Source organism: Crinia signifera, chromosome 5 (assembly GCF_055691185.1).
Source record: "Crinia signifera chromosome 5, ASM5569118v1, whole genome shotgun sequence".
In the NCBI taxonomy this organism is placed as follows: domain Eukaryota; kingdom Metazoa; phylum Chordata; class Amphibia; order Anura; family Myobatrachidae; genus Crinia; species Crinia signifera.
The window spans coordinates 245,228,397-245,245,804 of record NC_139221.1 but is presented as its reverse complement, the minus strand read 5'-3'; the positions used below and the strand labels follow the sequence as shown (position 1 = coordinate 245,245,804).

Here is a 17,408-nt window from a genome sequence, read left to right as displayed (position 1 = left end):
GGCCAACTCCAGTCCTCGAGAGCTACCAACAGTTCATCTTTTCTAGAAAACCTAGCTGGGGCACAGGTGCACTCATTACTGACTGACACATTATAAATGGTCCACAGGTAGAGCTAATTACTTCACTTGTGATTCTGTGAGGAGAACTGGAAAACATTAACTGTTGGTAGCTCTCGAGGACTGGAGTTGGCTACCTCAGACTTAGTCACTGTCGATCATTAGTGGTCAACATACTGTAGTGACTGTCAACCTAGACATTGCCAACCCCCTATATCATAACCAAATGTTGGAAGTAATATATGCAATGCCTCAAACATCTTTAGGACAGTGCTCCGATGGCTCTTATTCAACCAAATACTAAAACTGAGTTTCTGTGATATAACTGGCCTACCCCAGTTCACATACTCATCTTCTGGATTCAGATTTTAATGATGCTAAAGATGATTAGGATGTTACGGAATTTGATGTCCTCATCTTCTAGAACATGGAAGATCTCTGTGATGCCAGACTCAGGGATGACCTTTTCCTATGGGTCATGCTTAAGCATAAAACGTTGAGTTTGTGTTAAGATTGAGCGGATTGTCTCTGCCTTGGTCCAATGCAATGCTTTATAAGCTTATTATGCCAAGGGACATCTTATTCTCCATGCGGTTCCCAATCTATCTTGGGCCATTATAGATCTCTTTGAAAGGAAGGGGGAGGAGCACAATCATCAACAAAATGAATAGACAGTATGCAAGGGTTGGTGAAGAATGTTAAATAGTTGTTGTTGGTCTGTTTCAACTACCACTGGATGCCAATAGATGAATTTGTGAAACTGCTAATAGATACTAAAGCCAACATTTCCTTTTTGATCATTGCCCAGATTCAGTAAAGTCCATGGAAGCAAAACCAATATGTTTGCTATACTGCAGGCAGACATCGCCAAGATCATGATGGGAAGCATCAGCAGAGGTCAAAACAGGCACAGGCACAGGCACATAAAAATTTGGAACACCAGACTGGGTGAGCATACAGTTCAGGCAAGAAATAGCAGCAGCATAGTAGTCCAACCAACACCATTCAACATCATTGTGCAGATGATAGCTGAGTGGGGTTGTGAGCACACTGTAGTGTGGCAGAAGTTTTGAAAGTTAGGTGGTTATACCCAAAAAGCATTGCAGACTCATGCAGATTTGCAGATTTATCTTTAGGAGTAGACATGTGTCTTGTCAGGATCTAGCATAACAACCTCAACCTCTGAAGAAGGAGCTTATTAACAGAATAGGAGGCCCATGTGTAGCATCCTCCCTGTTGTCCCCCTCCTCTCTAGCCAGAAGTGCAGTAAGATCTGAGCACTAGAGCCACAGACTCCTGCACATAATCATAATATCAGGAAGTGACAGCTGCTACATTTTCCAGTGATTTTTGGAGAGGTCCTGCTGCCATGGGGACTCTGTATAAGTGAGCATTGAATGTATGTAAGGTGTGCAGTGTGGGGGCCCCCCTGGGCTCGGTGACCCATGTGGTATGCCAGTGATCTGAGGTTAGGAGATGACCAATACTGTATATGGGAACTCAGTGACTCAAGATTGATTGAAGGACCTTGTATAGCCACATGTAATGAATCAACACCAAAGAAGCATGTCATCCACAATAATATCAAATGGATATCGCTCAAATTGGTGCTCCATACATTGATGGAATACTTCACTGCCAGTGCACATGCCAAAGGACATTCGAAGGAACACATTCACACAGGTGTCATTAACAAGAGTGAATATGGATGATCCATTATCTAATGTGATCGACCAGAATCCACATTTGGCATACAGGGTGGCTAATATTTTTGCGTCAGAGCTTTGATCCATTGCACAGGATAAACCATATTTTCTTTACAGATGCAACCATAGCTGACACCCAAGGCTGGCTTATAACACTGGAACAGTGACACCCAGTTTGAAGAAACTCAGGGAGCCCGAGGTGTGCTCCCACCACCACCAGTGCTGTGCCTAAACACGTGCAAAGGGGGCAGCCGTACGAACGTGTGGGCCCTCTCCCAAAGGAGAAAGGCCCCATGGTTCCCCTAACCCCCCTCAACCATAAGGCCGAGGAAGGGAAAAAAGGGATCGGTGGGTCCTCTTCGCCGAAGCTCAGAGAGACCCGCGTTTCCTCCACCCCCGGAAGGGTTTTGGACGGTGGGTCCTCCGCACCCGAAGGTTTGGAGAGACCCGCTTAGGCTTCCCTCCGCCTTGCGGCTCGGGGTTGCCCTCGAGGGGACCGGGACTCTCCCCAAAAGGTGAAGAGTCCCAGCCACGTTTGGGGAACGGAAGGCCTGTTAGGGACAGCCGCACTACCCAAATCAAAAAAATGTGACAAACTAACGAAAAACGTGAAGTGCTCAAAAGTGCAAATCAAAGAAATAAATAAAAGAGGCCCTAGCCAGAAGGCCGGGGTGGGGGTGTAAAAAATTGTCCTACCCCATCCAAAAGGACGAGGTAAGGACGTGTAGCCTAACCTAGAGGGAAGTGCGCGGTGCAGGTGCCATTCAGTGCATGGTGCTGGACATCACCAGTGCAAATCAGGCACCCCCGGGTTACCCCGGGGGCACAGTGCAGCCTCGGGCTCCAGGCAGCCGACCAGTCAGCGTCCGACCAAGTGTTTCTCCGTCTCACCAGCAGGTACTTTCCAGCCCCTGGCATGGGAATGGGTACTCCACTGGGCTTTTCGAAAGACTCCCTTAGGGGCTGCACCCCCCTCGGAAGAGCAATCTACTCAGTCCCAGTGTTTCTCCGCTCCCAGGGTTAAGATACTAGGCTGAGCTTTTCGCGGTCTCCCCATCAGAGGCTACGAACCTCTGGAACAGGAGCCATCTACTCAGACCCAGCCTTTCTCCGCTCCCTGGGAATGGATACTAGACTGAGCCTTTCGCTGTCTCATCCTTCGGGGGCTACGAACCCCGTCAAGAGAGTCAAACTACTAGGCCCAGTGTTTCTCCCCCCCTCCTACCAGTGGGTTTACGGAGCCTCCTACCACTGGCAGAGGTGAAGGTACTCAGCTAGCCCTTTCACTGCTCCCGGGAAAAAACAGAGGGTCCCACACCCTCCGCCCATCAGAGCAGCTACTCAGACCAGCCTTTCTCTATTCTCTGCCAGGAGGCCAGTCCATACCCAACTGATAAGAACAGATACTACACTTGATCTTAGCCAAAAGGCCGAGAAGCGACTGGGATTGCAGTCCATTGCACAGGATAAACCATCTTTTCTTTACAGATGCAACCATAGCTGACACCCAAGGCTGGCTTATAACACTGGAACAGTGACGCCCAGTGCTGTAATGCATTTTAGCTCTGCTATCTCTTTGTCCTTCACGGCCAGAGGCATACATGGAAGCACATACTGTGGGAGTGAAGGGGTTTACACATGGAGAGATGCACTGAGCATTCTGAGCTATAGTAGATCGCTCAGTCAGATCGCTCAGCACACACAGCGCTGCATGCTGAATGATCTGTCAGGGCCAGTGTTCTCTGGTGGGAACTCTGGCCCTGACAAATTAATATCCACCATGATGTAATTTACATACAACATACACTCAAAAATTTGCTCCTTTTGGAGCAATCCTTATCTCATCTCTCTCTTTTCTTTTTACCAAACAGACATGTGCTAATCTGTGAATGGTAAGCAACAGAGACAAATGTTAACCAGTTAATAATACAGCATGTTGATTGTTAGCTGTTCCTGTAGTTTTCTGCTGTTCTATAATTCTGTTCAAACTGTGTGTCTCTATCACCACCCCAGTACATACACTGCTGATATGCTTGATGTACTGTTGACTTAGCAGTCCATATTTAAGTATGGGAAGCTGTCCATTAAGGCCCTCAGCAGCATTAACAACAGTCCTCTTTTCTGACCCTGCTGGTAACTGGGCCTCCATCTTCACAATCCATTCAGCCCTGGTACAAACCCAGAGGAGAAAAACTGGATTTCCTTCCTAGTCTAAACTATGCAGGTCCATGTCTCTCACTCATTGGACCCCTGCTTACTTTTCTGTGTCTATGGTGTCTGTTCCAACTTGTGGCAGGGGATACTTTTCTACAGAGCAATTCAGCATTGCTCCGATGCAGAGAAAGCTGCTCTGAAAGAAGTAGAAGTATTGTGTGAAATGTGAATTTGGTGATAAATAGTGAAATTGCCTTAAATTTGTTTATTTAAATCCTGTTAGATACACAAGGAGATCCTCCTTGCTAATTGCTTGTTTCGGCTTAATAAATCTTTAAGAATGTAGAAAGGGTGTGCAACTATGACCAATTTCTTCTGCGTCAGTCTTCCTAAAATCAAGAAATGTGTAAAAAGAACTTTGCTTATTAGAGTAAATGAAGTTAAATCAATCTAATATATTGCACCAACAAGTGGTGACTTTATAGTGTGCAATTATATAACCCAGCTCCTTGCTGCTGCTGTGTGGGCTGGACGCTGGAGCACATTATTCCTTGCCCCAGCAGAATGAGAAGCAGCCAGAAGCAGGATGACAGCAACAGATTGCAGAGGGATGAGAGAGCACTCTCAGCCAATCTCAGTCCCCTCTCCATAACTGCAGTGTTGAGTGTGAGCCCACCTCCTAAAAAGAGCTCTCTGTATATGTGCCTGCAGGCTGCTTCAGGTCATCTCTGCTGCAGGAGGAGCCCCAATGGCAGCAAGAGGAATTGGTAGGTAACTAATTTTTTTTTTTGGGGGGGGGGGGGGGGTTAGTTGAGGCTGAATTGGCTGGTAAAGAACTAGAACTTCTAGGCAATGCCCTCTTACTGCTATCCCGCCCTGTGCCCCCCCTAGCCCTGCCTTCCCTGTGCCCCCTAGCCCTGCCTTCCCTGCTCTGTGCCCCCTAGCCCTGCCTAACCTGTCCTGTGCCCCCCTAGCCCTACCTTCCCTGCCCTGTGCCCCCCTTGCCATGCCTTCCCTGTCCTGTGCCCCATAGCCTTGCCTTACTTGTCATGTGCCCCCTAGCCCTGCTTAACCTTTCCTGTGCCCCAATAGCCCTGCCTTCCATGCCCTGTGCCCCCATAGCCCTGCCTTCCCTGCTCTGTGCCCCCCTAGCCCTGCCTGTCCTGTGCCCCCCTAGCCCTGCCTGTCCTGTGCCCCCCTAGCCATGCCTTCCCTGTCCTGTGCCCCGTAGCCCTGCCTTACCTGTCATGTACCCCCCTAGCTCTGCCTTCCCTGCTGTGGGCCCCTCTAGCCCTGCTTAAACTTTTCTGTGCCCCACTAGCCCTGCCTCCCTGCCCTGTGCCCCCTAGTCCTGCCTTACCTATCCTGTGCCCCTCTAGCCCTGCCTTCCCTGCTCTGTGCCTGCCTAACCCTGCCTTCCCTGCTCTGTGCCACCCTAGCCATGCCTTCCCTGCGCCCCCCTAGCCTTTCTTTCTTTCTTTCTTTCTTTCTTTCTTTCTTTCTTTCTTTCCTCTTTCTCAATATTGTTAATGATGCGTGCTCCTGCACATCATTAAAAACGACCCCACCCCCATCGGCTTATCATGAAGGTTGATTTTGGCTATATAGCCAATGCCCTTAATGTTCAGTGGGTCCCGGTGATGTCACTGAATGATATCATTTACTGATATCGTTCAGTATGTATGCAATTCATCCACCAGCAGATGGGGATATACTGGGGGTCCTCTAATATTTATGGGGCTTAAGGTTGTTGTTGTTGTTTTTTTTTTTTTTTTTTGGGGGGGGGGGAGGGGGGTTATGGTAGATCAGCAATAGTGGTAAGGGGCCCTGCCCATGTCATCTGTTTCTGATGGCGGCCCTGCCATTCAGATCTTAATAACCCCATTGTTATTAGTTCATACTTGCCTACTCTAGAAAATGACTAGGAGGCTCTCCTGGTTGCACAGAAAAGTTCTCCTGTCTGGTCTTTATCAGGAGATAAAGCTTTAAACATTCAAATATTCATTAATCTATTGACACTAGCATATGCATCATCTAAATCATCTGTTCAGTGAAAGTTAAACAAGAAGGGGAAAGGATGCATAGGTAATAGAATGGGTTCTCTGCCATAGTTTTTAGCACATGCACTGTGCTCACATTTGAAAAGTAATACAGTACAATACAATGGCAAAAAGAAACAAAGATTTATAAATTTGGCTTAAAATCAATCAGTGTGTCCCCATTCTTTCCCAATGACCCATGATAAACTGTCATAAGCTACGGGACCCTGTTAGAGGTGAGTTGTGGGGTTTTTCTATGTTTTGTTTTGGATTTTGTGACAAGTCCCAGAATGCAGTCATAATGTTCATTTATACACTACAAAGTTGTCAGTTACAATGTCAACATTGTCGAAATGTCTATATTGAACACATCATTATGCACAGAATGTAAAGTTGTGAAATGTAAACATTCTAAAGGTACTGGAGGGTTAGGAATAGGAAATAAGAGGGTTGGGTTAGGTTTAGCCACTAGAGCAGAGGTTCCCAATCTTTTTTGATTCACGGCACCCTAGAGAATCAGAATTTTTTTCACGGCACCCCTAGGTCCAAAGAAATTAATTAGATTGGGTTTATATGCGATTCTTAGCGGCAGTTATGTGGTAAAGGGCAGGATTTGCTTCTGTTTGTACACATTCTATGATTGGCAGCCACCAGCACTGGTTTTGCTCCTAAATAATTAACCATTAATAATTTGAGTTGGTCCTGGACCACCAAGCCGCGGCACCCCTGCATGTGTCCCGAGGCACCCCAGGGAGCCACGGCACACAGTTTGGGAACCACTGCACTAGAGGGAGGTTTATGGTTATGGAAGGGAGGTTAGTGTTAGGAATCTGCAGGAAGTCATCATGTCTCCAACCTACCTGGAAGAAACTGCTGGAGCCACCTGACCTGCTGTACCAGGTAAGTCACCACTAGTCAACCACAAACCTTTATTGACATTCTAATCACATCCACATTTCATCATTGTCAACAAGATGAAGGTCAACATTACAACCATGTCAAAATTATGAATTGAGTTGATGAATGTCAACAAAATATATCACAACCCTAAATTGAAGAGAACCAATCTGTAAAGCTTTACGTAGTAATAAAGAGTTAAATAATGGTATGTGTTTATCTAACAAATACTTTTCAATGAGTGGGTGTGTGTTTTTATTTACTAGACTCACTGAGGTCGGTTACAGTATAGATAGTAGAAAATGTCTAGGTCGACAGTCACTAGGTCGACCACTAATAGACAGTGGCAAGGTTGACACCTAAAAATGGTCTACATACGTGAGGTCGACATGAGCTTTTCACGATTTTTGGTGTCTATGTTGACCTATGATGACATGGAGACTGTATCAATGTACTGAATCCTGTGTGCATTGTCCTCCTGAGAACCCTCCTGTAGCCAGCAGATCATAAGACTCAGAGCACTGGGGTCACTCACAGACCCTAATGCTGTGACAGCGTCTAATGTGCATTCGCAGATCATGGGGGAGGACTAGCCTTAGTGCTATCAACAAGGGACTGGCTCTACCTAGGGGATTGGGGTCTCCCATTTTCTTTGCAGAACCAAATTCCTATGGATGATTGGCATTATTGTGGCAGGACCATGTGCTGAATGTTCCATTTGCTATAGCGGCAAAAGCCCTGGCTGCTTAGCCTAGTACTGAGCACTGATAATTACAGGTAGGCTACACACTCTGTGTTCCTCAGATTTTTCCACTGCCAGCCTAGGAAAAAAGGTCAATTGCTGGTTAGTAATATCCCTTTCACACCAGAAAATGCAGGGATCCACCCAGGAATAAGGCGCAAGGATCATGCTGTGGCATTCCGGCTTGGCCCCTTTCACACCAGAAAAGTCCCTGCATCTTCTGGTGTGGGAAGGAGGCGGGGAGGAGGCGGGGAGGAGGCATGGTGACAGAGGCGGTGGACAGAACTCACCCCGTGTAGCCGGTCCTCGGTGCAGGTCCGGGATACACACAGGTGGCGGGTGTAGTTGACAGGTCATATGGCGGGCGTAGATGACACAGCTCTCCGGCTGCAGTGAGGGCGTCGGAGAGCTGCATCTTCATCCGCTGCCAGTCTTGTCATCTGCACCCGCTGCCTGTGTGGATCCTCGACCTGACCGCCCGCACAGAGGACCAGCAACCTGGGTTAGTACCCTTTTCACATCGGCCAGGACCCCGGGCAAACCCGGGAACAACCCTGCTAGCCAGCAGGGTTGAAATCCCGACAAATTTTCCCAGGATTTTGGCCCGGGAACCTTTCACACCAGCGCTAGTCGCGAGCCCAACCCGGGAATTTAGGCTGGTGTGAAAGGGGTATTATTGGGTTACTTTGTAAAAAAAAATGATCACAAAAAAAGATCATATAGAACGCTGCATAAATCCTGGTCATTATTTCAAAACTTCTAAAACACAGTATTTTCTGTTTCTGGCAGTTTTTGCCAAAGGCTTCCATTGGTTCCAGCTAATCTGGGGTTTGATCATTTTAAAATGGGTGGACATCAGCGTCTGTTTACAAAACACCATCAAAACCAGTGAATAGTAGATATTGTGGTTTGGCTGCCCAAATCATCGATGATGTCTATCAGTTTCAAAACATGGTGTGAACCAATGTCAGAAAAACTTGCCTTTGCTGTGAAATAGTACATTTGCTCAAAAACATAATGTTCTTGTCACAAAGGTACAGCTAGTATTTATGGTAATTCACCTTTTGTGTGTGAATTACAGACAAGATCATTTGAAAGTGAGTAAAAGTGGAAAATACCTTTGATGAGGAAACATGTCTTTAATAAGGAATAGAAATTACTAAAACGTGTTTGTCTTCATTTTCTCATAGTATCTGCCCAGTTACATAAACAAGCCCATCCATCTATTATGACAGTTTGCTTGCACTGTGAACAAAAAATAAATGAATAAAAGTGTGCTAGCGTTAATATGCACTTGTCAACAATCTCACATTTGAAGTAGTCTGCAGCTGTCTCTGTACACAATGTAAATAGAATGCCAAACATGTGTTCTTAAAGGAATGACTTCTTTTTGCATTACCACTTTTGTTATGCAAGGTGAAAGCTTAGCAATGTATTTGTAATATGACATGCCACTAAAATAGAAGGCCTCTTGGAATAATCATTTATCTGGAAAGAAACTTGATTTTGTCGAGATCACCACAGGTACAGTACAGGGGTATTCAATCCGGGATTCTGACTGTCGGAACGTCGTGCACAGGACGGCACATCGGACCAGAGGGGACATCACAGGTATCCAATTTGGGCTGATTTCTCGGCCCGTTCCGTTGGGAATGAGTGAAATTGGCACAAATCGCAGTAATGTATGGGGGCTTTTGAACTCACTATTAAGTGTCGCAACATGAATAAGTCACACTACTGTTTGGTATAATATGAAACAGGTGCGCTACATGAGGTGTAATGTGAATAAGATGTTGCTACAATCTGGTATAATTTGAATTGGGGTACTATTGTGTGGCAATGCCCCTTCACCCTCTTTTTGCAATTGTTCCTTAAAAAGTATGGGAATGAGGGCACAAATTTATTTTTTGCAGGGGATTTGCAAACACCCTAGCGCTGCCCCTGGTCTCACAAAACACTCCTTTATCTTCTTTCTCTGACACTATCATTCTGCCTAATTTCACAGGGGTGTGTTACATGTAGGTAACTGTAACTGTAGATATATAGCTGTGTGTGCATGCACTACAGTACATGTGGTAGGGAATATAGATTATAAGATCCACTGGGGCAGGGAATGTTCAAATATTCTCTGTAAAGCGCTGCGGAATATGTGTGCGCTATATAAATACCTGGTAATAAATAAATTCTACTTTTTGTCAGAAATTAGCCTTTATTTATCATCTAATATTTTTGAGAAGAAAGACAAACATTATAGGGCTAAGGCAGTGTTTTTTAACCACTGTGCCGTGGCACGCTAGTGTGACTTGAGCTGTTCTCAAGTGTGCCCCCAGATCTAGAGATGCCCAAACCAGTGTCACCACCAGTTCATCTGTTATTTACTGGTCTCTTCATGTAAAGGGCCAATGTATTTTATTTGTGTTACCTGTGTGGACCAGTGTGATTGTTTTTATAAGGGGGCCAATAGGTTTGTTTTTTTTCCTGTGGGGGCTAATGTGTTTTGCCCGGTGGGGATCTCATGGTGTGCCTTGGCAATTTAAAAATCTTATTTAGTGTGCCGCCAGGTAAAAAGGTTGAAAATCACTGGGCTAAGGCAATTGCTTCCAATATTGCAGGTTCAATTTGCATTTTTTTTAAACTGTGACTAACCAACATGTTTCTGGCAAAACTCAGTATCAGGCGATAGTAACAGTGCAAACACATCTCTAATACAGCAGAAACTACTGGTTCTTAAACTGGTGGTTTAAGAAATGAGCCTGCGTGCAGGCATATTCTTCTCTGTGGCGCAAAAGACTATGCATGTGCAGGTCTCCAGAAACATGGCACCCACCATTTTCTTGGTAACAAACCTATAGTGTACATGCACAGATCACCGGTAAAATTATAGTGTGCCATTTTCGGAGTGATTTCAGCTACATCAGCAGTGTCATCCAAAAACTATGGAGAGTTATATATGGGTGCAGGGTATGTGGTATGGGACCCTCGCCTATAGCCTTAGTGCTGAAGAAATTACCAGTCAGCATCAGTTGAGTCTCAACAGCCAATCACAACTGCTTAGCTACTGTTCATCATCACCTGCATCTGTCTGTAGCTAGCTGCAAATGATGTGGCTTCCCCAGGCACATGTGTCTTTCTCCTGATCTGCATCTGTTTGCCCCGGTGTAATTGGTCTATGATTTCACCTGATGGAACAGGCTGAGAAATGGCCAGATTTGGGTGAGTGTGATGTCCCTTCAGCTCCGATGGGCAGTCCCCTATGCATCGGACATGAGAGGTCCAACCTCCGACCTGCGACCACCCTCCCAACGGCGAAGAACAGAGGTCACATGCGATCCATCACAAGTTAAAGGACATTGCAGGCCCCGGGACACCCCCACCCCCACCCGAAAAAACCCGCGACAGACCCGTGAAAACGGGGACATTTGGGAGGTTTGCTTTTGAGGTAGACCTATTTACTGTTTGTCTAGACACTGTAGATCTATCAACCGGAATCACAGTGACAGTCTGCTAGCAAATCAGTCTGCTGATTCACTCTTATTCACAGCCAGACATCTATTGCAAGATGGGACAGTAGGGACAAATGCAGGATTGTAGGTAGGTTGGCAATATAATATTCCAAAAACACTGCATACACTTTACACTAACAACAGAATGTTTATGTTTTTCTATGTTCATATAGCGCTGCAATATATAAGCATCACTAATGTTAGAATATGATGTGAAAAACTACACCTTTGAAAGACATTTTTCTGTGGGGGGAGAGTTAGGCTGCAGGAGGGTTAGGTACTGGGGAGAGGGTTAGGCTGCGGGAGGGTTAGGCACTGGGAGGAGGGATAGGCTGTGGGAGTGTTAGATACTGGTGGGAGGGTTAGGCTGCGTGAGGGTTAGGCACTGGGGGGAGGGTTTGGCTGCAGGAGGGTTAGTCATTGGGGCGAGGGTTAAAAGGGTTAGGTACAGGGGGGAGGGTTAGGCTATGGGAGGGTTAGGCTGCATGAGGGTTAGGCACTGGGGGAGGGTTAGGCTGCAGGAGGGTTAGGCACTGGGGGGAGGGTTAGGCTGAGGAAGGGTTAGGCACTGGGGGAGGGTTAGGCTGAGGGAGGATTAGGCACTGGGGGGAGGGCTAGGCTGTGGGAGGGTTAGGTACTGGTGGGAGGGTTAGGCTGTGGGAGGGTTAGGCTGCTGGAGGGTTAGGCACTGGGGGGAGGGATAGGCTGCAGGAGTGTTAGGCACTGGAGGGAGAGTTAGGCTGCAGGAGGGTTAGGCTGCGGGAAGGTTAGGCACTGGGGGAGGGATAGGCTGTGGGAGGGTTAGGTACTGGTGGGAGGGTTAGGCTGCGTGAGTGTTAGGCACTGGGGGGGGGAGGGTTAGGCTGCGTGAGGGTTAGGCACTGGGGCGATGGTTAAGAGGGTTAGGTACAGGTGGAGGGTTAGGCTGTGGGAGGGTTAGGCACTGGGGGAGGGTTAGGCTGCAGGAGGGTTAGGCACTGGGGGAGGCTTAGGCTGAGGGAGGGTTAGGCACTGGGGGGAGGGTTAGGCTGAGGGAGAGTTAGGCACTGGGGGGAGAGCTAGGCTGCAGGAGGGTTAGGTACTGGTGGGAGGATTAGGCTGTCGGAGGGTTAGGCTGCTGGAGGGTTAGGTACTGGGGGGAGGGAAAGGCTGTGGGAGGGTTAGGCACTGGGGGAGAGTTAGGCTGCGGGAGGGTTAGGTACTGGGGGGAGGGTTAGGGTGCTGGAGGGTTAGGTACTGGGGGGAGGGATAGGCCGTGGGGGAGAGTTAGGCTGCAGGAGGGTTAGGTACTGGGGAGAGGGTTAGGCACTGGGGGAGGGTTAGGCTGCAGGAGGGTTAGGTACTGGTGGGAGAGTTAGGCTAAGGGAGGGTTAGGCACTGGGGGGAGGGTTAGGCTGCTGGAGGGTTAGGTACTGGTGGGAGGGTATAGGCTGCGTGAGTGTTAGGCACTGGAGAGAGAGTTAGGCTGCAGGAGGGTTAGGCACTGGGGGGAGGGATAGGATGTGGGAGGGTTAGGTACTGGTGGGAGGGTTAGGCTGCGTGAGTGTTAGGCACTGGGGGGAGGGTTAGGCTGCAGGAGGGTTAGGCACTGGGGGGAGGGTTAGGCTGCTGGAGGGTTAGGTACTGGTGGGAGGGTTAGGCTGCGTGAGTGTTAGGCACTGGAGGGAGAGTTAGGCTGCAGGAGGGTTAGGCTGCGGGAGGGTTAGGCACTGGGGGAGGGATAGGATGTGGGAGGGTTAGGCACTGGTGGGAAGGTTAGGCTGCATGAGTGTTAGGCACTGGGGGGAGGGTTAGGCACTGGGGCGATGGTTAAGAGGGTTAGGTACAGGTGGAGGGTTAGGCTGTGGGAGGGTTAGGCTGTGTGAGGGTTAGGCACTGGGGGAGGCTTAGGCTAAGGGAGGGTTAGGCACTGGGGGGAGGGTTAGGCTGCTGGAGGGTTAGGTACTGGTGGGAGGGTTAGGCTGCGTGAGTGTTAGGCACTGGAGGGAGAGTTAGGCTGCAGGAGGGTTAGGCTGCGGGAGGGTTAGGCACTGGGGGAGGGATAGGATGTGGGAGGGTTAGGCTGCGTGAGTGTTAGGCACTGGGGCGATGGCTAAGAGGGTTAGGTACAGGTGGAGGGTTAGGCTGTGGGAGGGTTAAGCTGCGTGAGGGTTAGGCACTGGGGGAGGCTTAGGCACTGGGGGGAGGGTTAGGCTGAGGGAGAGTTAGGCACTGGGGGGAGAGCTAGGCTGCGGGAGGGTTAGGTACTGGTGGGAGGGTTAGGCTGTGGGAGGGTTAGGCTGCTGGAGGGTTAGGTACTGGGGGAGGGATAGGCTGCGGGAGGGTTAGGCACTGGGGGGAGGGTTAGGCACTGGGGGGAGAGCTAGGCTGCGGGAGGGTTAGGTACTAGTGGGAGGGTTAGGCTGTGGGAGGGTTAGGCTGCTGGAGGGTTAGGTACTGGGGGGAGGGATAGGCTGCGGGAGGGTTAGGCACTGGGGGGAGAGTTAGGCTGCAGGAGGGTTAGGCACTGGGGGAGGCTTAGGCTGAGGGAGGGTTAGGCTGCTGGTGGGTTAGGTACTGGGGTGAGGGATAGGCTGCGGGAGGGTTAGGCACTGGGGGGAAAGTTAGGCTGTTGGAGGGTTAGGTACTGGGGTGAGGGATAGGCTGTGGGAGGGTTAGGCACTGGGGGGAAAGTTAGGCTGTTGGAGGGTTAGGTACTGGGGGGAGGGTTAGGCTACTGGAGGGTTAGGTACTGGGGGGAGGGATAGGCTGTGGGGGGAGAGTTAGGCTGCAGGAGGGTTAGGTACTGGAGAGAGGGTTAGACACTGGGGGAGGGTTAGGCTGCAGGAGGGTTAGGTACTGGTGGGAGAGTTAGGCTAAGGGAGGCTTAGGCTGAGGGAGGGTTAGGCTGCTGGAGGGTTAGGTACTGGGGTGAGGGATAGGCTGCGGGAGGGTTAGGCACTGGGGGGAAAGTTAGGCTGTTGGAGGGTTAGGTACTGGGGGGAGGGTTAGGCTACTGGAGGGTTAGGTACTGGGGGGAGGGATAGGCTGTGGGGGGAGAGTTAGGCTGCAGGAGGGTTAGGTACTGGAGAGAGGGTTAGACACTGGGGGAGGGTTAGGCTGCAGGAGGGTTAGGTACTGGTGGGAGAGTTAGGCTAAGGGAGGGTTAGGCTGCGGGAGGGTTAGGCACTGGGGGAAGGGTTAGGCTGTGGGAGGGTTAGGCACTGGGGGGAGGGTTAGGCACTGGGGGAGAGTTAGGCACTAGATGTGTGTGAGAAGTGGCAAGACTCTACAGACCTTTTTTCAGTCCAACTCTGCAGTCTAGGCACTGCTGATGCTGGGCTCCATTCTCTGCCTCTTGGTGGCTGCCTTAGATCTGGCTCCTCCTTGGAGCTGGGCAGAACTTTATTGGAAGGATCACTGGCCCAGTATGTGACCAATTAGCACCCCAGCCATTCTGTATTTGTATCAGCTGTGTGACACACTCAAGCTGCTCCCTGCAGCTCATGCTACATTGTGCTCCGTCCTCTGCCTCAGGCGCACCGCCCACTTCCCCCAAATAACGCAGCTTCTTCTCCTTGCTCTGGCCATCTCTGCATCCCATAACCAGCGGGGGAACGGAGGAGAGAAGGGGTCATTTCTATATGCCTGAGAGCCCCCTATCTCATGTGTCACAGAGCACCCGGCGATCTATGATCCAGGGTTTCTTTCGCACGCTAGCTGCCATGTACAGAGTGACGGTGTACTGTTATTATTTTTAATGCGGAGCAAGCAATGAGCCAATTGGAAATTGGCACACTGGCAGCCAATGCGGCAGCTCCTGATTGGCTACTGTCTGTGAGCTCAAGCAAGCCTCTGAGTGGCACTAAATGTAAAAATGCTGCCAAGGGTGTTATTGAAGGGGGTTGAGCTGCTAACCACTGACACCCGAGCCCCCCCTGACTGTCAGGGCCTGGGACTCTGGTCCCCACAGACCCCCCCCCCCCCTGATGGCGCCCCTGGATTACACTAGAACCTGGTTATACACTGTCCAAGTTGTTTTGTATTCACAAATATGTGACAGACCTAGTGTACTATGCGAAAATGTGATCTTATTTCTGTGTACAAGAGATCTAAATGAACCACAAGGTATGAAACAAGCCCCAAATTTAGTGTTGCCTACCACGCAGCAGCACAACACTATTGCACTGCACAAATGCCATGATTTTAAAGCCAGCTGAATACTGTATCATTTATATATAGAGAATATGTATCTGGCCACCGATAGAGCACAAATAAACCAAAGGTTTGTAATATACATTACAGCACAAATGAAAGATTTGACACAAACACAAAAACCCACTGTGCCACTAATACATTAATAATGTTTCAAACCAAGTTCAAGTTAACAAATGGAGGCATCAGGCATTGCTTTCCACTAATACAGGACCTTTGCACTTGTAACCATGATGACAGACACCAGGGGCACTTGTCAAGGTTGTGCTTTTTTCATGTCAGACACAGACCCTTCAGAGTCCTGTAGATCTGAACATAAGTGGAGGAGGTAACCCAACTTGATTAAAGCTTTTTTCAAGGTTTTCTAAAAATTGATTTTGTGTTTGCCCACTGCATATTTTTGCTAAATCTGTTTGGTAATGTTTGATCTCAAGACATATCTGCAATAAAGGGATAGAAAGCAAAGGTTTGCCTTTTATGTTAGGTATTGGTATAGTGCAAACACATTTCACAAAAAGTCCATGAAAAACTTTGGAGTTTATTTACTAAGAAGGGAGTTCTGGTGAAGATGAGATGTTGCTATGGGCAACCAATCAGAATCTACTTCCTGTTTATTTAGCACCTTCTAGAACAGGGGTGGCCAAAAAGGTCCTTGTGATCTACCCACGGTCCTCATTTTCCAAGTAGCTATACACACTGTAGGGGGTGTGCACAGAGTGAGTGCCGTTCCAGGCACCCTGCTTACCGGTTGCAAGACTGTAGGGCAGAGACATTGTCACTCCCAGGGCTCTGAGCAATGCTTACACTCCTCTCCCTATGGTGACTATGGGAACTATCTGAAACCTATTTAACAATCATGGACTGGCCCATGAAGCTTCTTCTTGCTAGCCAGAGTTGCCAGGGTGCTGAGTTTTGTTCTGAGGCATCATTGAATCATAACTTGTCCCATAAAATATTGTCCATCACAGTGATAGAAATAAAAAACCCATTCATGGACCCTGTGGGCAGTCCAGCTAATCTTAATTCATTAGATATTTAATTTGTGTTCAATTTCTGTCTTCAATTTCTATTTGTATTATTTTGTTTGTGTTTGACTTTTTAAGAGCTACTTGATATAATGGAAGTAAATTATCATGCAATTGCTGGGTTTATGAATATGTTATATAAGACTATATTGTAATATTATGATAACAATTGTATACACCCTTTTTCTGTATTGTATGCCCTAAATTGAAAATGTACTATGTATTTTATAAGCTCTCATGTATTTGAAAATGTAATAAAAAGTAAAAAAATTGTAATATAAGCTTTCCATATACTCATTAATCAAATAAATATCAACATCATAGTAAAAATAGTTGTATTCCACGATTTGATTTGTTGATGGGGTTGTCCAGCAGAGTTTGAGGCATTGCCTTTATTAACCCTATGAGTGCCAAGTGAATTTGTCAAAATAGGTGTGAAAATTGCCAAGAAAACATTTGAATGTATTATAATGACCTGTATTGTTTATCTTATATACTGTAGGAAATATAATATTTTTTTACACAACATTTTTTATTTGAATTCATATAAACAAATGTGAGTGATGCTGGAATTTTTAGTGGAAATTTTACACATCTCTCCCTTGAAGGGTTAATATGTGCAATTTAAATCTCCTGCATTGCCAAAACATCTGCACAGTAAATACACCATGGCTCATTTCCTGAGGTGTTCATGATCCAGAATACTGAACCAGTGACATAAAGAGTTTCACCTATACAACTTGCACTAAGCTGCATTTCTGTCCAGTGTTTGCTTCTATTATAATCAGTTATCTTATATATTGCACACATATTCTGCAGCATTTTACAGAGTGTATTTGAGTCATTCACATCAGTCCCTGCCCTAGTGGAGCTAACAATCTATCTTCCATATCACAAATACCCACTAGAGCAGTGGTTCTCAAACTCGGTCCTGAAGACCCCACACTGCCCATGTTTTACAGGTCACCCAACAGGTGCAATCATTACTGTCTGACACATTTTAAAAGATCCACAGGTGGAGCTATTTGTTTCACTTTATTCTGTGAGACCTGCAAAACATGCACTGTGTGGGGTCCTGAGGACTGACTTTG

At 47.6% G+C, this 17,408-nt stretch overlaps 1 protein-coding gene and 1 pseudogene across 1 annotated transcript in view; both read right to left on the bottom strand.

Moving 5' to 3' along the window:
* The window catches only part of SATB1 (SATB homeobox 1), a 166,736-nt gene that overhangs the window by 144,333 nt on the left and 4,995 nt on the right, over positions 1-17,408 (bottom strand). The gene's annotated exons all lie outside the window — the stretch shown is intronic.
* On the bottom strand, positions 3,068-3,205 carry LOC146006084 (U2 spliceosomal RNA; annotated as a pseudogene).